Source organism: Argentina silus (genome assembly GCF_951799395.1).
Source record: "Argentina silus genome assembly, chromosome: 1".
Taxonomy (NCBI): domain Eukaryota; kingdom Metazoa; phylum Chordata; class Actinopteri; order Argentiniformes; family Argentinidae; genus Argentina; species Argentina silus.
The window spans coordinates 29319901-29330133 of NC_139655.1; positions in this window are offsets into that span (position 1 = coordinate 29319901).

The following is a 10233-nucleotide window of genomic DNA, read 5'->3' on the forward strand; positions in this document are numbered from 1 at the left end:
ACCAATGGGAACACAATGGCACACTTATTGACCAATGCTCAAACAGCGCTTGTGTGAGACAGTAAATGTGGTCTCTGTAACTATTGAAAACAAACTGGGCCCAGGGGCCACTTCCTCTGTATGTGTCTCTATTCCAGTAAGAGAGTTTCTAATGTCATTTATCAATGCTGGCATCAGTCCTTTCTTTTGCACCCTGCTTCTGTCACACACTATTCAACAGTCCCCATTTCGGCTCGTATTTACCTGGCATTCTTACTTCAAAGAATTGAACACAAACAATTCAGCTTAGCAATGGCCTATAGCCAGAGCTCACAGTATTCCTTCCTCAAGGGTTAGTAATAAGACTACTATCTTCAAATGGACTCATCTAGAAGGCTGGAATAGATAGCGAGGAAGATAAATGTTATCATTTTGTTGATCTGGTCACAGGACAATGTAAAAAAGACTTCAGGTCAGGTCACAGTTGAGAACAGATCAGAAACCACTGCTGGAAGCCATGCAGATGGGGTCAGATACTGTAAAGAGAGAGATAGAGATACAGAGCTCGCTCTCACTCTCTCTCTCTGTGTTCAGGTAAGAAGATCAAAGACATTCTCTAAGTCTGACGTGACAGTGACATAATGATGAGGGCCCACAGGGGACGCCCCAAGGCATTCTGGGGCACGAGAACCACAAGCAGACTCAGGGTGGAGGGACGTGTGTTGTGACCCACCTGACGCTTTTCAAACATTGTTGTGACCCAAACTGTTCCTGGTTACAACCCTAATCACTTGCCAAAACCCAAAAGGAATCCACCGCAAACCCACATTTTCAAAAACAATGGCTTGAATGAAGAAAAAGCCTCACAGCCCACAAGTTTCCCTTTGAAAAGTTTCCTTCTTCTTCGTTTTCAATGAATATCAAGTTGAATAAATTCCGTTGAATTTTAGAGGGTGTCTGGTAAACAAGCGAATGTTGCAGCGCAATGTGATACGAATGAACTCTAGACTAGACGTTTGGACATATTTTAGTGAGTGGTTAAAGAAACGCTGCATGTCCAGAGAGGGGAGACTGGAGGTTTAATCTAAGGCGACAAGTTCAAAGTCTCAGCCCCAGTCTCTGGCTCCTCTCACCCCTGTCAATTAAGAGTGAGAGAGAAACTCAAACATGACTCATACCTCTGCTACCTACTGGGAGAGAGGAGGAGGTGGTGGTGGTGGTGGGGGGGGGGGGGGGGGGGGGAGAGAATATCTGAGGACAGAGGAGTGTCTGCATGAGTGTGTATGAAAGAGACAGTGAGAGTTAAGAGAAAGAAAGAGAGAGACTGAAAGAAGAAAAACAACACTGTACGTGAAGGCCCACTTCCTCCGTCTGTCTGGGGCGTCTTTGTCTGCCCTTGTGCGTACATTTATTTTTTTGTGGCGGGAGGTAGGGGGGGGGGCTGTCAACTCAACATGTCACTAATGGACTCCGAGCTGGTGGCCCGTATTTCCCCCTGGCTTTGTAATGGCTCCCCTCTCCTGCCGTCACACACCGCCTCAGACATGACCTCTGACCTCCCACCGTACAGCAACAGAACCACCACAAAAACCCAAGCTTCCATACTCCCTCCCATACAGCCCAGAGAAACCCTAGTCTCACACACACAAACACTACACATTCGCACTACACACACACACACTACACACTCTTTTACTCAGAGTAGAGCATATATCTCATTGCATGTCTTGTCAAAATAGGGGTGGGTGTGGAGAGTTGGGATGGGAGGGAGGGTTGTCATTACATGAATCTCTGTTCGTCTGGGAAGAACTATAACACAGAGGGGGCCAGAGGGAGGGTCCTCAGAGGAGCTGGTGTAGGGTTCCTGATCTACTCTAGTCTCTCTGAGACGTGTACGGGACAATGGTGGCAGCCATGCTTAGCACCACACTCATCTGTTTGGCCTTGGCATTTAGAAGGGGAGGTGGTGAAAAGGCTACGAGTGCTCTCCTCTCCCCTGTGGGGGGGGGGGGTTCATAAATTGTGCAGCACTGTCATGAGAACTATGGGATACATCACACACAAAGTGTGATTGTACCTGAATGATGTAATCAGGAATGTGACAGCTGTTGAAACACTGACAGTCAGCAACCTCCCTGTTCTAGCAGAGCACACACACGTACACACAAAGCGCACAAATACACACACACACACACACATAAATAACCATTTTCCCTTTGTACACTCTTTGTGTCTCTTCGGAAGCCAAACCAAACTGGGTCAAAGTTTCTGTTCATATTTACATAACGAGCACATTGTGACTACCCTTCATCGACTTCCAAACGTCCCCCCTAAAAAAAATAAGAGAAAAAGCAGCATTGTTGCCGCCGTGACGCCAGTAGGTCCAAGTTCTCCAGTCTCCAAGGAGCTTTTTCCTGGGTCTCATCCTCGCGGGAGCGACGCTCCGTGTCCGGAAGCCCGTTTCTTAATCCTCTCAGGCGGAGAGGTGAAAGGCAGGAACAAGGAGAGGGGGGGACGGGGGATGGGGGACGGGGCCTATCTGCACTACGACATCCTAAATGCCTGGTTGAATATAATCCTGTCAAGCATGCCGCCGCCGGCTTGTTGAGAGAGAGAATTAGGATGTGTGTGGGACAGATAGTCCACTCGATTATTCCCCCGTCCCCCCGTCCCTCTCTCCCAGAGGCCCTAAACTGTGCCGCAGGCAGCGATAAGGACCGGATGTTTATTTGTCAATGCGGACGGGACACAGCCGAGGACAGATCAGGATACACACTACAGTCAACTGAATTATTGTCAACAGTTACGGGAGGTAAATTGATAGTTCTCAATCCTCTTTCTTACCTCTCTCTCGCTCTCTCTCTCCTTCTCTTCGATATAGGATGCAGTGACAATAAACAAAAATCACTGATTATATCTCAATGACGCCACACACATTGAGAGCAGTCAACTGACACAGGAGCTCATAATGAGCCGATGACAGTACATCTAGAACAGTCTGAAAACCGGCTAACTGGAAAGAGATCCCAGTCAGCGTTCACTTCTTCCACTCACATGAATCTGACACACACACACACACACACACACGCTCGGTTAATTAAAACACAGAAAACTCCCTCTTTTAGCTCTAGAAGATGAAAAGGGTTGGGTTCTGGCTGTGGCTTTTTTAACAGGGTGTTTGTTGGGTTCCTGGGCAGAGGAAGCAGTGTGGCTCTGTGCGATTTGTGATTGTCACGCGGGTGGGACGACAGAGGCCTTTTAATCTGGGCTCTGGACGCCTTCCTCTCCCGGGGAGGAAATCATTACCATGCAGCACACCACTAAACAACAACTGCACAAGCACTGGGACCTTTATGACACACTGAGGGAGGGAGGGAGGGAGGAAGGGAGGGAGGGAGGGACACACACACACTATGAACATAGGTGTGGGAATAACTCTCCTCTTGTCCAAACCCTCCCCCATTCAAGCCCTCTCAAGCCGCCCCCCCCCCCCACCTCTTCTACACTCCTTCATCCCAAACACTCAACCCCTCTTATCCCCCTCAATACTCTGGACTCTTCTATCCATCCCACCCTTCTCACAACCCCTACTCCCATCCCTCACCAACCATCCCCTTCTCCAAACCCCTCCATCCAGCTCTCACCCCTCCTCCCCCTGTTGAAAAGAGAAATACGACCAGAAAAGGTCAGAAAAAGCAAAAACTGTGCTTTGATTTGTGTTATCTTACAGTGCAAATATTTGGACAGTGAAACCTGACAATCTGCACGTGACCCCTCATATATCATTTTCAAAAACAAGCGTTTGGAGTATGGAGTCAAAAGAAGAAACAAATGCTTCTCTGTCCAAATACTTCCGCAGGGCACTGTATGAGAAAACAGCAATAAGCACAATACATTTATCATCAAACCCATCACCATTACTTGTGATCCAGATGACTAACATTGAGCCCCTCTCTGCACAGTAGCACTCCCCCCCATCTTTCTCTCTCTCGCCCTCCCCCTCCCCACCTCTCTCTCCCTCCATCCCCTCCTTCCCTCTCCCTCCCCCACTCTCCAACCTAGGTTATTAAGGAATTCAAATGGCGTTGATAGGGCCCAGGTCAACCATCTCTGAGGGGTGGAAGGAGATCACAGGAGCCAGCTCGCTAACAGGTGCAAATTCCTCTGATGCCTGCGTGTGTTTGGACAGTATTGTGCCTGTGTCGACCTGGGCCAAGTGGCACGCCAAAGGTGATGGCCAGAACAGATCTCTGACAGCTAGACCCGCTTTCATGCTCCACGTCAGGCTCACTTTTCATATTGCATTTTTGAACGCCAGTCACTCAGTTCTGATAGGACCTAGTAGGGCTTGATTCTCCTGGTCGCCATCAAGTAAGGTGGAGCTACTAATGACCGTCTGTCTGTCTCCCTGTCTGCCTGTCTGTGTGTAAACAGTGTGCATCCTTGGGAAGCATTATTACCTGGGTGTGATTGGCGTCAAACAGCTGTAAATGAGATCGAGTAGGACGAGTATCTCTCCACACAACGTAGAAATAGATTGTTTAGAGCACACAGGGCTCCCTACTTTTTCAGAAGTTCTAATGTAAAAAGCCTCTCACACAGATGGACAGCCCATCCAAGGGAAACTGATTCCTACTGTGGATGAAAGCCCTTGGTGTGTGTGTGTGTGTGTGTGTGTGTGTGTGTGGCGTCCTCATTCGAACAAAACACCTAATAATCCAATTAAGCACATCATTTCCTTTGGTACACATTCTTTGAACTGAAATGTCAGAAAGAAACTGAGTCAAAGAGAGAGAAAAACAGAAAGGAAGAGGGACAGGGGACGGGGGACGGGGCTTGTCTGTGTACCTTTCAGCTGGTGCAGTGAATAAAATGCAAACATGGCTTTAGAGAGAAGCTTTTAGATCTGAGCAAACATGGCGGGGCCTCTCTGTTCCACCGTGTTACTGTCCTTGCTCGCTGGAGAGCAGCTCCCTTGTCCAGGACCGGTCTTTAGTCGGGCTCCCCTGACAGACAGCCAAGCTGCTTTTCTCAGGGTGTGATTGCATATGCATGAGGCCAGATGACCATGCCTCCTCTCTCCCTCTCTCTGTCCTGTCCTCTGTGCTGCTCTCTCAGACACATACTGCACACCATCTGTATTCAGTACTGCCAGGGTAGAGAGGGGGAGAGCAGGAGGGAGGGGAGGGGAGGGGGGGCTGACAGACAGAGAGAGGAGGAGGTGGGGTGGGACTGAAGTAGAGACAGTCAAGAGAAAGTGAGTGAGTGTGTTTGCGTGTACGTGTGTGTGTGTGTGTGTGTGTGAGTTTAATGGCTGGGGCACTAAATCATGTCAGGAATCCCACTGGACCAGTGAATCAGCCCCTCACAACGCCCTCACTCCCCCCCGACTCCCCCCTGACCCTCCAACCCACCCTGCTCTGGAATGGCTGCCAAGGGAGGGGCAAATGAGGGGGGGGGGGGGGGGGGGGGAGAGAAAGAGAGGCGTGTCATACTTGATGCCTGTCTCTTTCTTAATACACAGATAGAGGGATTATCCATTTCCATTTCCTCTCCTCCCCACTCCCCCCTCACCACCATCATCATCTTCATGTCAGTCTGTAGAAGCTCCCTCCCTCCCTCCCTCCCTCCAGGTAATATCTGGTGGCCGATGTGGGCCAGAGATTCTGATCCTGCATGTTGGAACACAGTGCCAGAGAGGGAGGGAGAGAGAGAGAGAGAGAAGGAAAAAGAGAGAGGGGAGGAGGGCTAACAAGAAAAAGAGGGCCAGATATCTATTGTGACCTCGACCAGCACAGTGATAAAGCTGTTTCATTGCGTATTCATATGGGCCATCATGAATAGAGAGAGAGAGAGAGAGGGGGGGGGGGGGGGTAAAAACAGAGGAATTCCGAACATCCACACAGTGACGGCTTATCTTCCTTCCCGAGGCATGGAATCTCAGGCACAATGAAGAGGCTAAGGGAGGGGGGGCGGCCGGGGCATCATCTTCTGTAAATGTAGTTTAATGACACTCAAATACTGGGAGGATCCAATCTTTCTTTTGTCCATGTATCGCTCCAGTACCTGGGAGCATCTCAGTAAGCACTGGTGGCTTACTCACCTCGTCTTCATCCGCATTTATCGGGAAAAGATGGCATAGGTAAGACGGTAAAGCGCAAGGTGCACGTGGTGGATTCTTATTCACTTTTACCAGTCCAGTTCTCTCAGATCAGGGCCGACGAAGGGAAGGAGACAAGGAGAGGCAGCCACTTTCGGACGCTTGAGATCCACCCGTGGCAAAGACTATCATCTTTGTTCTCCCAGGGTTCCACCTCTCTCCATTCCCCCTGGGCCTGGAGAGAATCCCTGGGCTGGAGAAAAGCCTCACTGTTCCCTCCCCAGCAGACCAGCCTATTCAGCGCTCTCAATTGACTGAGACTGCATCTGATAAGACAGCCTTGCACATGCGGTAACACTAGTGGCAACACTGGCACACTTTAGGAACCAAGGGCAGCATGTCGGTACGCAGTACAGTATGCCCACTTTAACTGACCAAGGTGTGAAATATACCATACCAATAGTGTGAAGTGGCTGCCTCTCTTTTTCTCATCTCCATTTGTCCTTTGAGGAAGGGAGAGAGAAAGGAAGCAAGGAAGGAAGGATGCATTCCTTAGTATTTAAACAGGACAGTGATTGTGTGAGGGATGGAAGGGAGGAAAGGAGGGGGGAAAATATGGAAGGAAGGAAGGAAGGAGAGAAGGAAGGATCTTCCAAAGTGTTGATACGCCATAGCTAGTAGAAGCTCAACTTATGCAACCCAAGTCCAAGTTTAAACTGGGTAAACATATGCCTTGGTTTTCTTTTTCAGGCCTTTCATATCCTAAAGTAAAGCGCCCGATATTTCCTTGTTCTTCATTTCCTGTTCCTGTACAGACCCAGATGGCAGAGTGATCATCCGTGCAGGAGACTTTCATTACAGATCTGGTAGATAGCGGATTGGCTGGAGACTTTCATTACAGATGTACTGTAGTATATACATATGTAGAGCCAAACACTCAAGGTCTCTCACATATATATATACCCACACCCAACTTACTGTACTATTCTCATAAATCATGTATGGCATGGTTGGCTGTACTGCCTTTTCTCTGTGCGCCAAAATAAGCCAGAATGTCAAAGCTGTCTCCTGGGCAAAGTGTTTACAAGGTCTCAACCAGGTCTCAACATGACAGTTCCCCAAATCAGAGGTGGTCAAAATGAGAGTCCATGTACAGTACGTGAGCATGCTGCACATATGCTGATGTTTAACAGTTACTAGAGGAATGAATAGTCGTTTGATACATTATGCTGACCTCATCAGATCATCAGATATGCATGTTATTACACAAGAGTAATTAAAAATCTGAGTTTGATTAAACATTTCGATAAATAGTTACAATAGAAGTTACTCTTCTAATTAGTCAAATATTTCCATGATGCGTTTGATGACAAAAATATAGAAATAACCCGGCTGAGCTCGGTGAGAGGGTTCATTTTGAATTCCTGAAAACTGGAAAATATTGTCTCAAATTACAAGATGATGAATGTGTTTAGTTTGGTGGACCCAAGTGCTGAAACTGTACATTCAGAGAGAGAGATAAAACATGTTGAAGGCTTTATGGTCCCATCCACACTGGTTGTCTGAAGAGTGAATTAAAGTTGGGGAATGTGAAAGCGCAACACAAACAAGGAATCAACTCTTGTACTATATGCAATGAATGGCTGTGGTCAAAGCAAAATGTATGCAACGTTTGGTACCACTGTCTCACCAGTGACAATTGCATCTGTCTGATAAATGGTGACAGTCTTACGACCAGCTATAAATTGCAGCATTCAGTTTGTCGACAATTTCGGATGAAAAGGCATAACACCATCAACTGTATTTGGAATTTTGTGTACATTTTAATAAGATTAGGACTCCGGCTTCCCTTCTCACATTCGGTTTATGACACTGGTATTATTTTACACCATATTGGAGTTAAGTGAAGAGTTGAGTTACGTCTATCTTCTGATTCAATTCCCATTCCATGTCAGACCCACCTTGGTACAGGTGTCATGTGCATCAGGTTCATTTCTACAGCAAGCCTGAGATTCCCAGGTCTCAATGTCATGTACACAAAAGCCTTAATGTGCTTTTTCCCTATATATTTTCCCTCCAGTTCTCCAAAGCATCTGTGTAATCCGTTCTGCTGTGCAGAGACACGGATGGTGTGAGGCCTATCCGGCTGACTGACTCTCAATCCATGGGATTTTCTACTGCTCATGGAAAAAATGGGAATTGTGGAGCACCGGTTATATCTCACACTCAAGGTCCTTCTGGGTAGGTAAGCAAGGATGATACAGTGTCCTGAGGGGAGGAAAGAGTTGAAGCCCTCTCCAAGTATGTCTATTGTGAGACCACCCAAGCAGTCATGTACTGTAGAGTACTGAAACTGAACCCGTAGCTCCTTAAAAAGACCCAGGATGTCGGCATCCTCTGTACTGGCATCAGTCCTGACGGGCTTGTCCTTCACATGACTGTCCCATGTCTGATGCCATCTCTGTCTTCTGGTATGACGTACCAAGATGAGATCACAACCACGGTATAATGTAACCTCAAATCAAGCATGTCTGCACTGCCACACACAGGCTGGAGCACCACAAGTACAAGGGGGGGGGGGGGGGGATTTAGCTTTAGGTCTCTGGCCACCATCTTTAACCTATGTAAATGTATGCCAGAGCATGAAACCCTCAAGCCAGCTCTCTACTGCATTGTGTTTGACTGACAAGGCCAATACACTCCAAAATCACTCGCAGGCCTAGATGAGGGAAACGAGCCTGTGGGTGAGATGTGTGTAGTGCCAGAATGCTGTGTACAAGCCAAACTTGTGGAGTCAATTGTCAAGGGCATGCAGAATCAAGCCAAAGAACCATCTGGAAAGCAGTTTGAAATTAGAATTATTAGGAGCTATAAATAGAAGCGACTCGCATAACATTCTGCCGGAGTGATAATCCCAAACAATGTGTCGGCTTTGCAGCATTATTCAATACGCTGCAGTATAATTGAACGACGACGTGGCCGTCCTCCTGTCCACCAACGCGTCACGTTGGCCCCTCCTGACACTTTAACCCCGGCGACAACACACATGACCAGGACTGTGGGAAGAGCACATGACCTTTGACCTGTCTTTGAGGAGTCCGAGGGGTACAGGGATTAAAGGGGTACTACACTTATATCCATGCACTCTTACTAAATCCCCTGGCTACAAAGAGCACTCTTCACTCCAAATGGAGTCAAGGCAAACATTCTAGTCCAGTCTTTCACTATCTGTGAGATTTATTTACTTTCATTTTAGTTGCTCTGAAAACATAGAAGAGTGGAAAGGTAGGTCATATTTCAATAATTTAGAATCTCACTCTGTATTCGACCAACAGGAAGACATTGGACCAAGGTGTTTCTGAATAAACAATGAGGTAATTGTGGAGGTCAAATGGTTGGAATGAATGGCAGTTTTTTTTTTAAAAGAGGGTGAGTAGATGCACTCGAAATGGAGAGAATCGCTCTCAACATTGATGTCATCTCCACAGGGGCTGAGATGCAGTGAGGCAGCATTGAGAGAAAGAGTGGGGGAGCTGACTCCTGAACCTGGCAGCCCAACTCTGCAGTCTGCCCCTAATATCCATCCACAGCTCTGTATTCACAAATACATGGCGGTGGTTCCCTCCTTTTCAGTGAGAGCTGATTCTCCTAACTAAATAGCCTTCCCCCTGGTTTTGTGTTTGCTCCCTCTTGCCCGACGCTGGGGCAATATATTAAAATGTATGAGCCTTTTTTTTTTCAGCCCAGTTCAAACAGAGCCAAGCTGGGTTTGTCCAGACCGCAATCTCACACACACACACACACACACACACACACACACGAGGGTCAACCCCCCCCCCAGAGTCTGTCATTGTTTATCACTGGGAAAGCTAAATACCCAAACTGGCGGTGTGTTTAGGGACGGAGTGCTGAACCAAAAGTGGGCATTACATACTGTAAGTGTTAGCAGCAGGGCAAACTCACAGAAACCTGACTCATGGCTCACCCTCTGGCAAAACGCAAAGAACATCAACTATACAGTAGGTTGAGGGCAGATTGGGGACACCTCCCTCTTCCTTACCCTCCCCCTCCTCCTTCTCTCCCAGCCCCCACACTCACCCCATCTCTCCCTCACACATTAACTCTCTCTCTGAGCTTGCCTCTCCTGCTTCAAA